We start from the raw sequence: 14772 nt of genomic DNA on the forward strand, positions 1-14772 counted from the left end.
TTGACCCCCCATCCCCCCTGGGGAGCGACCCTTGCGTACAAGGTCGCTCTCCTTGCGTGACGGCGCAAAAAAAAAGATCCCTGGTGCCTAGTGGTTTTTGCCCCCCTTGGGGGCAGATTGACCTAAAATTGGCCCCTCTGCCCCCAAAGCGGGCAGAAATGGCCTAAATACAATTTGCCCATCCAGGGGAGCGAGCCTTGCCTAAGGGGTCGCTCCCCATCTCTAAAAAAACACACACAAAAAAAAAATTGCCCTGGCGCCTAGAGGTTTCTGCCCCCCCTGGGGGCAGATCGGCCTAATAACAATAGGCCGATCTGCCCCCAGGGGGGGCAGAAATGGCCTAAAATAAATTTGCCCTCCTTAACCCCCCCGGGGAGCGACCCTTGCCTACAAGGTCACTCCCTTTGCATGACAGCACAAAAAAAAGATCCCTGGTGCCTAGTGGTTTCTGCCCCCCTTGGGGGCAGATTGACCTATAATTGGCCGATCTGCCCCCAAAGCGGGCAGAAATGGCCTAAATACAATTTGCCCCTCCAGGGGAGCGACCCTTGCCTAAGAGGACGCTCCCCATCTGTAAAACAACAACAACAACAACAAATCCCCGGTGGGCTGATCTGCCCCTATGGGGGGCAGAAATGGCCTAAAATAAATTTTCCCCCCAGGGGAACGACCCTTGCCTAAGGGGTCGCTCCCCTTGCGTGAAAAACAAAAAAGAAAAGAAAAACTCCCTGGTGTCTAGTGGTTTCTGCCCCCATTGGGGGCAGATTGGCCTCATAAAAATAGGCCAATCTGCCCCCAAGGGGGGCAGAAATGGCCTAAATATAATTTGCCCCCTATGGGAGCGACCCTAGTCTAAGGTGTCGCTCCCCACACCTAAAACAAAAAACAAACAAAAAAAAAAGTATCCCTGGTGCCTAGAGGTTTCTGCCCCCCCCTGGGGGCAGATCGGCCTAATAATAGGCAGATCTGCCCCCTTTAAAAAAAATGCCCCCCCTGGGAGCGACCCTTGCCCAAGGGGTCGCTCCCTTATGCCAGTTTAAAAAAAAAAGAAAACATCCCTGGTGTCTAGTGGGCGTTTCAAAAGCCGGATTGCAAGCAATCCGGCTTTTGAAACGCTTGGAGAGACTTCAAAGGGAAGGAAATACATTTCCTTCCCTTTGAAGCCTCTCCGGGCCTCCCCCACGTGATCGAAAGAGAAATGCTGAGCATTTCTCTTTCGATCACGCTGGAAGCTGAGCTTCCAGCGCGAAGGGGGAGGTTCCTGTGATTGTCAGCGCGTCACAAGGAGGGTGAGGGGGGGTTGGGGGTGGAAGGGGAAGGGATTCCCCTTTCAGCCCTGGCCTGGGGGGGTGTGGGAGCGTCCCTCGGGGGAGCGCTAGCACTTCCCCCGAGGGCCGGTGGCAGGACATAATGGTTACGTCCATGGCGCCACACGGGCGCTGCCATGGACATAACCATTACGTCCATGGCGGGGAAGGGGTTAATAACATAAAAACATGGCACAAGAAAAATCCCACACCAATTTAGAAAAATTTAGTAAATGTTAATAAACTATATGACACCAAAATGATAAAAGTCCAATCACTAGAACCAGAGTAATGAATGTTTAAATTTTAAAGTGAAAACTAGGAGGCCTGGGCAGAAATATAATTCCACTCAACAAGTTGGCGGAATTCAGGTAACTCTGAGTTATGTGGCTAACGCGGAGTTCCTGTCAAATTCTGCCATCTGGTGCATGTTGGAATTATATTCCTGTTTGTGCATGTGAGGCTCAGTAAATGTATGCTCGCAAATGCAAATGAGATTTGCAGTCCACTAGCACAATTTCCGGCCGCCATGGAACCTTCTGGTGCCATTTTGTGCCACCAGTGAAAATAAGCAGTCATGGCTGCTTCTCAAGTAGAGTTTCTAATCGAGAAGCCGCTAAATCAACTCAAAAATTTCTTTTTGGGTTCATATTCTACTCAATCAGATACTAGAAGTTGTTTTTTAGTGCTAAGATCATTTTTTCCTTTTATTTTATTTTTCAATAGGAAGGAAATGCCTCAAGGACTCCAACTTCCTCCTCCTGTCCAGAAGGCTCCTCCCAGTGCTTTTTCCATCTCCTGGTCACTTTTAATTTGGATTTTATGTTTAAAGGATCACTCTCTTTGTTACAATTCCTGCTTCAAATGCACTATTGGAGTTTAGGGACTTTGGGCCTGATTTAGAAGTCGACAAAGGGGAATACTTTTTTCACAAACATGAAGGATATCCCATTGTCCGGTGTATTGCGATCCCATTCTATCCTATGGGGACCATAATATGGCAGACGGTATATCGGTTACGTTTGTGACAGAATATTCCCTCTACCGACTTCTAAATCAGGCCCTTTGTTTGTGGGACATCTCAACAAGTAAATTCAACAACTTTTGGATGTGGTTTGTGCTTGATAAAGGGCATGCACTAGTATTTTATTTGTACTTTTATTCAATTTTTAAATTTGATTGTGATTGTGGTGGGTGGCCTGGAATTGCAGTAGGGGCCTAGTATGTTTTTTACAATTTTTATTTTTATTTTTTGTAAGGGGAAAAAGGTTGCAAGGTTAAGTACATCTTCTCCATGTTTGTTACATTTGCGCTATTCATTTATTTTACCATGTGCTTAGTCAGCCCATGGGCCATCTAGCCAGTAATAGCCATTGGGTATCTGAAACCACTGTTTGTTTGGTACAATAGTTTTAAAACATCTATGATTATGTGGGCCAGGGATGGCATTGGATTAAAAGCATTTTCTTTTGTATTTCACTTTATTTTCTGCAAAAAGTGTATTTTGGAGGGTTTATATAATATCATGCCTTGGAAGGATGTTAGTTGTTACAAATATTTTCATAGCTGACTTAATTTTCCTGTTTGGCATTGCTGAGTTAATAGCAAGTGTTTTCTTCATTGTTTACAGTGCCTCCTTTGTCTTGCTAGTGCATGTGTGTGTGTTGCCATGGGCCACCATTTTGTCTTTGTTCTCCATGCCATATGGCCAGTGGCCATTTTGTGTAGTCACTGTCTATCCATAGACCTGCATCTTTTTTGTTGTCCATTACTCCTTGCTTTTTGTTGTTGCTGTTTGACCCATGTGGCCAGCAGCCATTTTGTCTAGCCCATCAGTGTCCTTTTGCCATAGGCCTGCATGTGTTTTTGGTTCTCTATTCCTCCTTGCTTGATGTTGCTGTTTGACCACGTGTTTAGCTGCCATTTTGTGTAGGCAGCCAGTGTGCTTTGGTCATAGGCTTCAATGTGTTCTTTGTTGTTTAGCACCTCCTTGCTTGCTGTTGTTGTTTGACCAAGTGGCTGGTAGTCATTTTGTATAGGCAGTTGGTGTGCTTTTGCCATAGGCCTGGATGTGTTCTTTGTTCTCCATGCCACCTTGCTTGCGGTTGTTGTTGTTTGCCCATGTGGCCAGCAGCCATTTTGGCTAGCTATTCAGTGTCCTTTTGCCATGGGCCTGCATTTGTTCTTTATTCGCCAATTTTTCCTTGCTTGCTGTTGTTGTTTTTGTTTGACCATGTGGCCGACATCCAGTTTGTGTAGGCAGTCAGCATGCTTTTGTCATAGGCCTTCATGTGTTCTTTGTTCTCCATGCCTCCATGTATACTGTTGTTGTTGTAGTTTGACCATGTGGCCAGCGGCCATTTTCAGACAGCCACCCAGTATATTTTTAATCAATTTTTTCCAGTTTTCAAAGCCATTTTCTAGGAACATTGATAGAAGTGGTCTATGTCCTTTTATTTTATTTTACTTTTTTCCCTGATATCCCTTTAATGTGCTTGACAATCATTGTGGTATATAGTGTTTTTAATATTATGCATTTTTTCCATTGTTCCCTGCACTTCCTTGCCATCCAATGGATTTATCATAGGCCCTAGTGAAACACCAGCAATTATTTTATTTTTGTACATTTTCCCTCAACCCTCTCCCTGCCATAGGTCTTCTTCTCCTAGGCCATAGACGCTCATCAGCATTCATTTTTTAAGGAGTATTCCATTTTCCCTGCACACCCTGCCTGCCATAGGACCAGACCAGCATTATTTTCTTAAGGATTATTCCACTTTCAATGAACCCCATGCCTGCCATAGGCGCACACCAACATTAATTTTTTAAGGATTATTCCATGTTCCCCTCACTCCCTGCATCCCAAAGGTGTTAGCACACCAGCATTAATTTCTTAAGGATTATTAAATTTTCCCTCCAACCCCTGCCTTCCATAGGTGAACAAAAGTATTCATTTTTTGACAATTAATCAATTTCCCCTGCACCACCCTGCCTGTTAGAAGCACACACCCCTTAGAGATGCACATAAATCAAGCAGTTTTGTATGTTGTTATCGTACTTGAAATATTATGTTATGTGTGGATTGGAATCGATACACTACTATTGATAATTATTTAGGATAACCTCACTAAATTATAGTGTCTGTACTATTAATAATTCAAACTGCAAAAATGCAACATTTCACTAAATGTTTTTGTTGCTTGTTTGCTATTAGGTGCACAAGAGACATCACCTACAGTACTGCCAGACAGAAGGCAGGCACATAGTGAGTTAACTACAACATATGACACCTCTGCTTCCACTTGTGCAGGTGAGTGCCAACTGACAGAGCTTGAAGATGGCCCCAAAGAAAGGTGTTCTTGCCAAGAAAGCGGTCAGTAAGGAGAAAAAGAAGCAGATTGGGACCACTGGATTGCCACCCTCCTCCCTTTTCAGTAAACATGGTAGGCCTGCTCCACTGTCATCGGGGCATCAACCTAGGAACAGCACTCCCGCATCAACGATGTACCACCCCAACCTAAGCCAAGGCCGTGTCTCTCATTGAGACAGCCACTGTAATCATGGTGGTGAACAGTGAGTCTGAAATGAAGTTGTCCCAGCCACAAACTAGTACCCATTAGTTGCAGGAAACTAAGCAAAGTGGACAACAGGAGCCACAGCCAGAGCCAGCAATAGTTAATCCTGACACAGGCGCAGAAAAAAAGGGTGAACTTCCTGCTGAGCAAGATGTATCTCTTCTGGCACCACTGGCTTCCTGATCTCCAGCAAGAAAAAGAAAGAATACTCCACCTTTCTCTCCAAGGAACCCCTCTGATGATCTGGACATGGACTGGTCCCTGTCTGACTCTGAGACCCACCACAAGAGACAAGAGAAAAAGAAAGTTCCTAAAAGGCTTGGAATTCTGGAAGGGGAGGAGGATGACCAGCAAGTCATTGTCATGGAAGCTGACTCAGAGAACACCAACATTACCCCTTCTATTTAACCTGCTCAGAGGGTTGTGGCACTGGTGCCACCACCACCGCCATCTTCCGTATTTGTAAGGCCCCCACTGAGACCAGCATCAACCATTACTTTAGTCGAATTTCCCACTGCAGAGAGGCAATCGTTGACACACTCACCTACCTCCAGTTCTTTGGGCATTGGCAGTGGCACACTAAAATGTTCTCTGCCCCAGTTTGGGACTTCTTTACGCTTAGCAAGCAGGAGGATAACATTGCAATATGCTCCATTTGCCATGCAAGTGTTGGTCAATTTACGCTTAGTTCACACTATGTCACTGGAGGACAAAGGACCCATATGAATAAATATCATGCAATCAGGTGTAAGGAGCACCTTACAAAATTGTTGCAGGTGGGAGTGGTGATGAGTGACTCAGATGGAGACACTACTGCATTCAGTGATGACTACCCAAGATGCACATTGAGTCTACCACCTCCTGGTCCTCTCCAGAAGGCTCCTGCATCAGTGACACTACAAAAGAACAAATTACTAGCCACTATTGTAGGCATATTTAAGCAGGAGGGATCCTATGAACACAACCACCCAAAGACACGTTTGTACATCAGGAAGCTGGCTAAAATGTTAATGCTGGACCTCCTCCCTTTTTCTTTTGTGGAAGGGCTGGGATTTTTAGAATGTTTGCCGGCCATCTGCCTAAAAAGGAAGGTTAGCAGAAGGCCATATTTTGCCAGAGTTGCTGTTCCAGTGCTTCATCACAATGTGTTGTAATTTATTTGGGCAAGCTTTGCAGCAGAGTGCTATTCACACTATCCACCTGACGATAGACATGTGGGCCAGTTTTCAAGCAATGTTTACATGTGTAGCACTGCACACTGGATCTCTTTTGTAGGTGTTAGGCAACAGCTATCTGCAGATCTCAGTGCAGAAGAAACTTTTAAGGGCATTTAGTTGCATGCAACAATAATGATGTTCTCCATGAAGAAATCCCAGCTGCAAATATTTTGGAAGACTAACAGCATGGTGTTTGAATGGCCTCTGAATTGGATTTGTTGCCACTGACAATGGCAGTAATATAGTCATGGTCATGGCAGATGGTGGATATTTCACGCTACTGTGTCTGACGCATTGCATCAACCTGATTGTGAAGGACTTTCTCAAGAATGAAATCATAGTGCCTGATTTAGATTTGAGCGGATGGGTTACACCGTCTCAGCGGAAGTGGACAAATTGACCCTAGTTATATTTCTGACACAATTGCTACTTCTTATTGAGGTTTTCACACAGGAAGTCTGCAAGGAGGACAGTACAATGAGCCAATCTATCCCATTTTTGCATCTGCTTCTGGACCAGTTAAAAAAAGTGTTGTAAAGATTTGCCTGTGAGAACAGAAACAGAGAAGCACATGGATTGTTTGAAAGCTTAATCCTTTGCTTGGCTGTTAATCCAAGACTTCAAAGAGAGATTGTGTCCTCCAAAGAGTACATCGGAGCCACAATATTTGATCCATGGTATAAGAAATACTGGCCACTTTCATTCCTTTTTTAGAAGGGTAGTTTCACTATACACTCCGTTGATTGATGTGCAGGTGAGAGACTCGGAAGAGGAATTGCTGGAATTTAGACTCCTGGGCAGAAGTTCTAGTGTGAAACCTCCAGAAAAGACAGTGCTGTTGTCTCGCAGCAGCCAACACTAGCACTAGGAAAAAGACCAGCAACAGAAGGATCAGACCCAACCTCTGCAATGGCTTGGTTTCAAGTGGTATGGCTTAAGTCGAGTGCAGAGGCAAAGGCAACAGAAGCCGAGCAAGTGATAGCACTAATGATGATTCAGAGGATGATCTAAGCCTATCTGGATGACCCAAAAATGTCTACGTGGACCAAAACCCATTGGTCTATCGGTGTGGGAAGATTCACCAATGACCAGAGCTCAGCAGGTTGGCAATAAACTATCTGGCTTGTCTGGTAGCCAGTGTGTCTGCTGAGCGTGTTTTTTGTGTAACTGGCGCAGTTGTCACAGTCAGAAGGACCAGTTTCTCCCCTCAAGATGTGGATAGATTGACCATGATTAAAGTGAACCAACACTTCATACCACACAATTACACTGTGCCTGAAACACCATAGGAGGAGCATAAGAGTGATTTGTCAGACTCAAGTGCACTAGCTGACCAATTTCTGGGCATACCCCCTGAGTTTGAGAATGAACTCTACTTCCCTGACTGAGTAGGTTATCACAGAACTTTCAGATTACTTACCCTTGAGCTGCTTTGCAGATAGATATAGCTAGAAGAACATTGTATAGCCCCCACCAAATATTCACATGCATGGCTGGATTGGAGTTGGACCAGTGTGCAGTGAAGAAGCCTCTACATTCCCTTAAAGGAGATGAAGACGAAAGTGCCTATCTCCGTTCCATGTCTATCCTTCTTTTTGTCATTCCCTAGCAGGGCTGCCCCAGGAAAGACCATTAATTTGCAAGACTGCCAATGTGTTCCTTCTATGGGAACAGAGGAGATACAATATGACAATAGTGTACCACTGCGCTTCGATTGGAACAGGTAACGATCGATGAAATGAGTTATAGATATATAGAGTGATGTGAGTGATAATGAGTTATGGTACATGGTGAAAGACAGTGAGGGTGCTCAACTAATTTGTAAACTTGATTTCAATGATTTTCAATGATTTGGGGCTAATGGGTGATTTTGCCTGAAGCTGATTGGCCCTTTCACACATAGCTAGATTTGTCTGCATGGCTCTCTCCTTGCTGTACTTCTTATTCAGGTTCTTCAGAGACCAGAACAGTCAGTTTAGTTCACAAATCAAATCTACACAAAATGCTCAAATTGTTTTGCTCTTCTTCTTTATCAACAGCAGTGCACTACAGGTCTATCTCTCTCAATCTTGTTTGGGTCACAAGTCAGAGTGATTAATTACTTTGAGTTGGAGTCAAAAAGACTCAGGACTACCGCAACAGCAAGAATAAGGAACTTTTAACGCAAATATTTTTAATTTGAAATTATTAATGAATGTTTATTATGAAATACGAAGTAAAATGATTAACTTAGAAAAATAATGTGCACGTTTAAAATGGTGACCTCGGAGAGCGATCACCAGAATTCACTAAATATATGAAAGAAGCAACTAACAAATGTAAAATATGGAAAATGTATTAGATTAATGTAGTAATATGTAATATTGAGAGATATATCCTATGCGTTGCATTGAATTGTAGGGCTTAACTTAGCTAAAGTATTGGCCTAGTTTTGCCAGGCCTCGCGCAGAAGCTGAATCTTAACGTTCAATAAAAAAAATGCTGACAATTTGAACTAACCGTGAACTGCTCATTGTTTAATAAATTTGCTTAGCTGAAACCTTTGCGTGAACCGACGGACAGGAGATGATGGAATTAAAATTGTAACAACTAACGTGTAAAGCGCAGTGTACTTTCCCAGGACGCGAACAATGAAGACACTGACTGGAGAAGAAGATGCAACATTTTCGATACCTGATGAGCCGGATGATGAGGACACCGTAAAGTGAACCAATAAACGACATGAGAACTGTATAATACCACAATTCATAGATTTGAGTTATGAAAATTATTGGGTACAGAAAAATCGTATGATTAATTGACCAATTAGGAATTGGGGGATAGTCTGGGTGAGTTTGAAACAAGTGACAATGTAGGAGGCTGACCTAGCTTATTGTGGGTACCTTGTGGTACTTACACCTTGTGCCAGGTCCAGTTATCCCTTATTAGTAGATTAGAGGTGTTCTAGCAGCTTAGGCTGATAGAGGTAGCTATAGCAGAGCAGCTCAGGCTGAACTAGGAGACATGCAAAGCTCCTACTATACCACTTATATCACTTAGTACTATATCATAAGAAAACACAATACTCAGAGTTACTAAAAATAAAGGTACTTTATTTTAGTGACAATATGCCAAAAGTATCTCAGAGGATATACTCCTTTAGGAGGTAAGTAATATATACAAAATATACACACACAAACCAAATCAGGTAAGTAAACAGTTAGAAAAGTAGTGCAAATACTGTAGAACACTATGGAATGCAGTAGGAGACAATAGGCCTAGGGGCAACACAAACCATATACTCCAAAAGTGGAATGCGAACCACAAATGGACCCCAGGCCTAGTGTAGTGTGTAGAGGGTCGCTGGGATGTAAGAAAACACTAAGGGTGTCCAAGATACTCCACCCCAAGACCCTGTAAAGTAGAAGTAAAGTTACCCTACTACCCAGAAAGACAGTAAAGTTGAGATAGGGGATTCTGCAAGGACAACAACTAACTGCAAAGCACTGAAGACGGATTCCTGGACCTGAGGACCTGTAAAGGAAGGGGACCAAGTCCAAGAGTCATGCAAGTGTCCAGGGGGGGCAGGAGCCCACTGAACCCCGGATCAAGGTGTAAAAGGGCTGCCTCTGGGTGGAAGAAGCCAAAGATTCTGCAACAACGGAAGGTGCCAGGAACTTCTCCTTTGGTCAGAAGATGTTCCACAGCGTGCTGGAGGATGCAGAGTTGTTTCCATGCAGAAAGACTGCAAACAAGCCTTGCAAGCTGCAAGAGTCATGGTTGAGGGTTTTGGGTGCTGCTAGGGCCCAGAAAGGACCAGGAGGTCGCCCCTTGGAGGAGGAGACAGAGGGGGTGCTCAGCAATACAGAGAGCCCATGCAGAAGCAGACAGCACCCGTAGAAGCACCTCAACAGGCATTCAGAAGATCTGAGGGCGATGGTCGACTCAGAACAACAAAAGAGGGTTCCAAGATGTCGGAGTCCAACTCAGCGAGTTGGGCAATGCAGGACAAAGTGCTGGGGACCTGGGCTAGGCTGTGCTCAAAGGAAGTCTTGCAAAAGTGCACAGAAGCCGGAGCAGCTGCAGTTCTGGCAGTACACAGGATTACTGTCTGGTGTGGGGAGGCAAGGACTTACCTCCACCAAATTTGGACAGAAGGGCCACTGGAATGTCGGAGATACTTGGACCCAGCTCCTGTGTTCCAGGGACCACACCCGTGAGGATGAGAGGGAACCCGGAGGACCAGTGATGCAGAAGTTTGGTGCCTGCGTTGGCAGGGGGAAGATTCAGTCGACCCACAGGAGATTTCTTCTTGGCTTCCAGTGCAGGGTGAAGGCAGACAGCCCTCAGAGCATGCACCACCAGGAAACTGTCGAGAAAGCCGGCAGGATGAGGTGCTGGTAGTCTTCTTGCTACTTTGTTGCAGTTTTGCAGGGTTCCTGGAGCAGTCAGCGGTCGATCGTTGGCAGAAGTCGAAAAGGGAAGTGCAGAGGAACTCTGGTGAGCTCTTGCATTTGTTATCTGGTGAGATACCCACAAGAGAGACCCTAAATAGCCCTTAGAGGAGAATTGGCTACAGAGAAAGGTAAGCACCTATCAGGAGGGGTTTCTGACATCACCTGCTTGCACTGCCCACTCAGAGCTGTCCATTGTGCCCTCACACCTCTGCATTCAAGATGGCAGAGGTCTGGGACACACTGGAGGAGCTCTGGGCACCTCCCCTGGGAGGTGCTGGTCAGGGGAGTTGTCACTCCCCTTTCCTTTGTCCAGTTTCGCGCCACAGCAGGGCTGGGGGGATCCCTGAACCAGTGTAGACTGGCTTATGCACGGAGGGCACCATCTGTGCCCTTCAAAGCATTTCCATAGGCCAGGAGAAGCTACTCCTCTCAGGCCATTCACACCTATTTCCAAAGGGCGAGGGTGTAACACCCTTTCTCAGAGGAAATCCTTTGTTCTGCCTTCCTGGGAGCAGGCTGCCCAGGCCCCAGGAAGGCAGAAACCTGTCTGAGGGTTGGCAGCAGCGGTAGCTGCAGAGAAAACCCTGAGAAGTTAGTTTGGCAGTAGAAAACCCTGGGAAGTTAGTTTGGCAGTACCCGGACTCTATGCTAGATCCCCGGGGATGCATGGAATTGTCCCCCCAATACCAGAATGGTATTGGGGTGACAATTCCATGCTCCTAGATGTGTTACATGGCCATGTTCGGAGTTACCATTGTGATGCTACATATAGGTATTGACCTATATGTAGTGCACCCGTGTAAAGGTGTCCTCGCACTCACAAAGTCCGGGGAATTTGCCCTGAACAATGTGGGGACACCTTGGCTAGTGCCAGGGTGCCAACACACTAAGTAACTTTGCACCTAACCTTCACTAAGTGAGGGTTAGACATATAGGTGACTTATAAGTTACTTAAGTGCAGTGTAAAATGGCTGTGAAATAACGTGGACGTTATTTCACTCAGGCTGCAGTGCCAGTCCTGTGTAAGAATTGTCTGAGCTCCCTATGGGTGGCAAAAGAAATGCTGCAGCCCATAGGGGATCTCCTGGAACCCCAATACCCTGGGTACCTAGGTACCATATACTAGGGAATTATAAGGGTGTTCCAGTGTGCCATTCAGAATTGGTAAAAGTAGTCACTAGCCTGCAGTAACAATTTTAAAAGTAGACAGAGCATAAACACTGAGGTTCTGGTTAGCAGAGCCTCAGTGATACAGTTAGGCACCACACAGGGAACACATACAGGGCATACTTTATGAGCACTGGAGTCCTGGCTAGCAGGATCCCAGTGACACATAGGCAAAAACAAACATACATACAGTAAAAATGGGGGTAACATTCCAGGCAAGATGGTACTTTCCTACACAACCCCCCCCCCAAACGAGGGACAATAAGGCTAACCTTGCCCAGATGAGTCTTCATTGTCTAAGTGGAAATATCTGGAGAGTCCATCGGCATTGGAGTGGGTACTCCCAGGTCTTTGTTCCACTGTATAGTCCATTCCCTGTAGGGATGTGAACTACCTCAGCAATTTAGGGTTTTCACCTTTCATTTGTTTTAGCCAAAGTAGAGGTTTGTGGTCTGTCTGAACAATAAAGTGAGTACCAAGCAGGTATGGTCTCAACTTTTTCAGTGCCCAGACCACAGAAAAGGCCTCCCTCTCTATGGCAGACCAACAGTTTTCTCTAGGGGTCAACCTCATGCAGATAAAAGCAACAGGTTGATCCTGGCCCTCAGTATTAAGCTGTGATAGCACTGCCCCAACCCCCAATTCCGAAGCATCAGTCTGGACTATGAACTTTTCGGTGTAGCAAGGGCTTTTTAGGACAGGTGCAGATCACATGGCTTGTTTGAGCTCATTAAAAGCTTTTTGACAGCTAGCTGTCCACAGTACCTTTTTAGGCATCTTTTTACTAGTGAGGTCATTAAGGGGAGCTGCAATGGAGCCATAATTCTTAATAAACCTCCTATAGTACCCTGTGAGGCCTAAAAGGGCTCTCACCTGGGTTTGAGTTGTAGCGGGAGCCCATTCCATAATGGTCTGGATCTTCCCCTGCAGTGGTGCAATCTGTTCCCCACCTACTAGGTGGCCCAGATAAACCACTTTCTCCTGCCCTATCTGGCACTTTGAGGCCTTGATAGTGAGGCCTGCCTTTTTCAGGGCCTCTAAAGCTTTCCACAGGTGGACCAGGTGATCATCCCAGGTGGAGCTAAATACAGCTCTATCATCCAGATATGCTGCACTAAAAGCTTCCAGCCCTTGCAGGACTGTGTTCACCAACCTTTGAAAAGTGGCAGGTGCATTCCTCAGACCAAAGAGCATCACAGTGAACTGATAGTGCCCTCCAATGGCTGAGAATGCAGTTTTAGGTTTTGCATCTTCTGATAACTTAATCTGCCAATACCCTGCAGTTAAGTCAAAAGTGCTCAGATACTTGGCAGAAGCTAGTGTATCAATCAGCTCATCTGCCCTGGGTATAGGGTGAGCATCTGTCTTGGTTACTTGGTTGAGCCCTCTACAGTCAACACAAAACCTCATCTCTCTTTTACCATCCTTACTGTGAGGTTTAGGGACAAGCACCACTGGGCTAGCCCATGGGCTTTCTGAAGGCTCAATCACTCCTAAGTCTAACATTTTCTTAACCTCTTGTTTATTGCAGTCCCTGACATGGTCACGCTGCTTATAAATCTTACTTTTGACAGGTAAACTGTCTCCAGTGTCGATTGTATGCTCACACCAAGTAGTGGTACCTGGTGTCAGTGAGAAGGGTTCAGAAAACTGACTTAAAAGAATTACACAGTTATCTTTCTGCTCAGCAGTAAGACAATCTGCCAGTACTATTCCCTCCACTAAGCCATCAGCTTCAGTGGCGGAGAAGAGATCAGGGAGAGGGTCACTCTCTTCTTCCTGTCCCTCATCAGTTGCCATGAGCAGGGTGAGATCAGCTCTGTCATAGTAGGGTTTCAGGCGGTTGACATGGAGCACCCTAAGGGGACTCCTGGCAGTGCCAAGGTCTACCAAGTAGGTAACCTCACCCTTTTTATTCAACAATTAAATGGGGCCCACTCCATTTGTCCTGGAGTGCTCTTGGGGCGACAGGCTCTAATACCCACACCTTCTGTCCTGGGTGGTACTGGGTCAGGGCAGCCTTCTGGTCATGCCATTGCTTTTGCAGCTCCTGGCTGGCCTGAAGGTTTTTGCTGGCCTTTTTCATGTACTCAGCCATTCTTGATCTTAGGCCAAGTACATAGTCCACAATGTCCTTTTAAAGGTTTTAAAGGTTGTTCCCAACCCTCCTTAACAAGTGCAAGGGGACCTCTCACATGGTGCCAAAGAGGAGTTCAAAAGGGCTAAAGCCCACTCCTTTCTGGGGTACCTCCCTGTAAGCAAAAAGGAGGCAAGGTAACAGTACATCCGATGTCCTTCTGAGTTTTTCAGGTAGTCCCATTATCATATCTTTGAGAGTTTTATTAAACCTCTCAACCAGACCACTTGTTTGTGGATGATAAGGGGTAGTGAACTTGTAAGTTACACCACACTCCTTCCACATTGCCTTGAGGTATGCAGACATGAAGTTACTACCTCTGTCTGACACCACTTCCTTAGGGATGCCCACTCTGGAAAAGATTCCCAGGAGGGCCTTTGCCACTGCAGGAGTTGTAGTGGTCCTTAAGGGGATGGCTTCAGGGTACCTAGTGGCATGGTCCACTACCACCAGGATAAACCTACTGCCTGAAGCTATTGGAGGGTCAAGGGGGACAACTATGTCAACCCCTACCCTTTCAAAGGGCACCCCAACCACAGGAAGGGGAATTAAGGGGGCCTTTGGAGTGCCACCAGTCTTGCCACTTGGCTTGGCAGGTCAAACAAGAGCGACAAAACTCTTTGGTGTCCTTTGACATATGAGGCCAGTGAAACAGGGGAACAAGCCTGTCCCAAGTTTTACTTTGGCCCAAATGCCCAGCCAAGGGAATGTCATGTGCCAAGGTAAGAAGAATCTCTCTGTATTGGAAGGGAAGGCCAATCTCCTGGCAGCTCCAGGTTTAGGGTCCCTTGACTCTGTATACAGGAGGTTGTCTTCCCAATACATCTTATGGCTATCACTGACATCCCCATTCTGCTGTTGGACAGCTTGCTGTCTCAAACCCTCTAGTGTGGGACAGGTTTGCTGTGCCACACTCAGCTCTTCCCTAGCAGG

This window comes from Pleurodeles waltl, chromosome 10 (assembly GCF_031143425.1).
Source record: "Pleurodeles waltl isolate 20211129_DDA chromosome 10, aPleWal1.hap1.20221129, whole genome shotgun sequence".
Lineage (NCBI taxonomy): Eukaryota > Metazoa > Chordata > Amphibia > Caudata > Salamandridae > Pleurodeles > Pleurodeles waltl.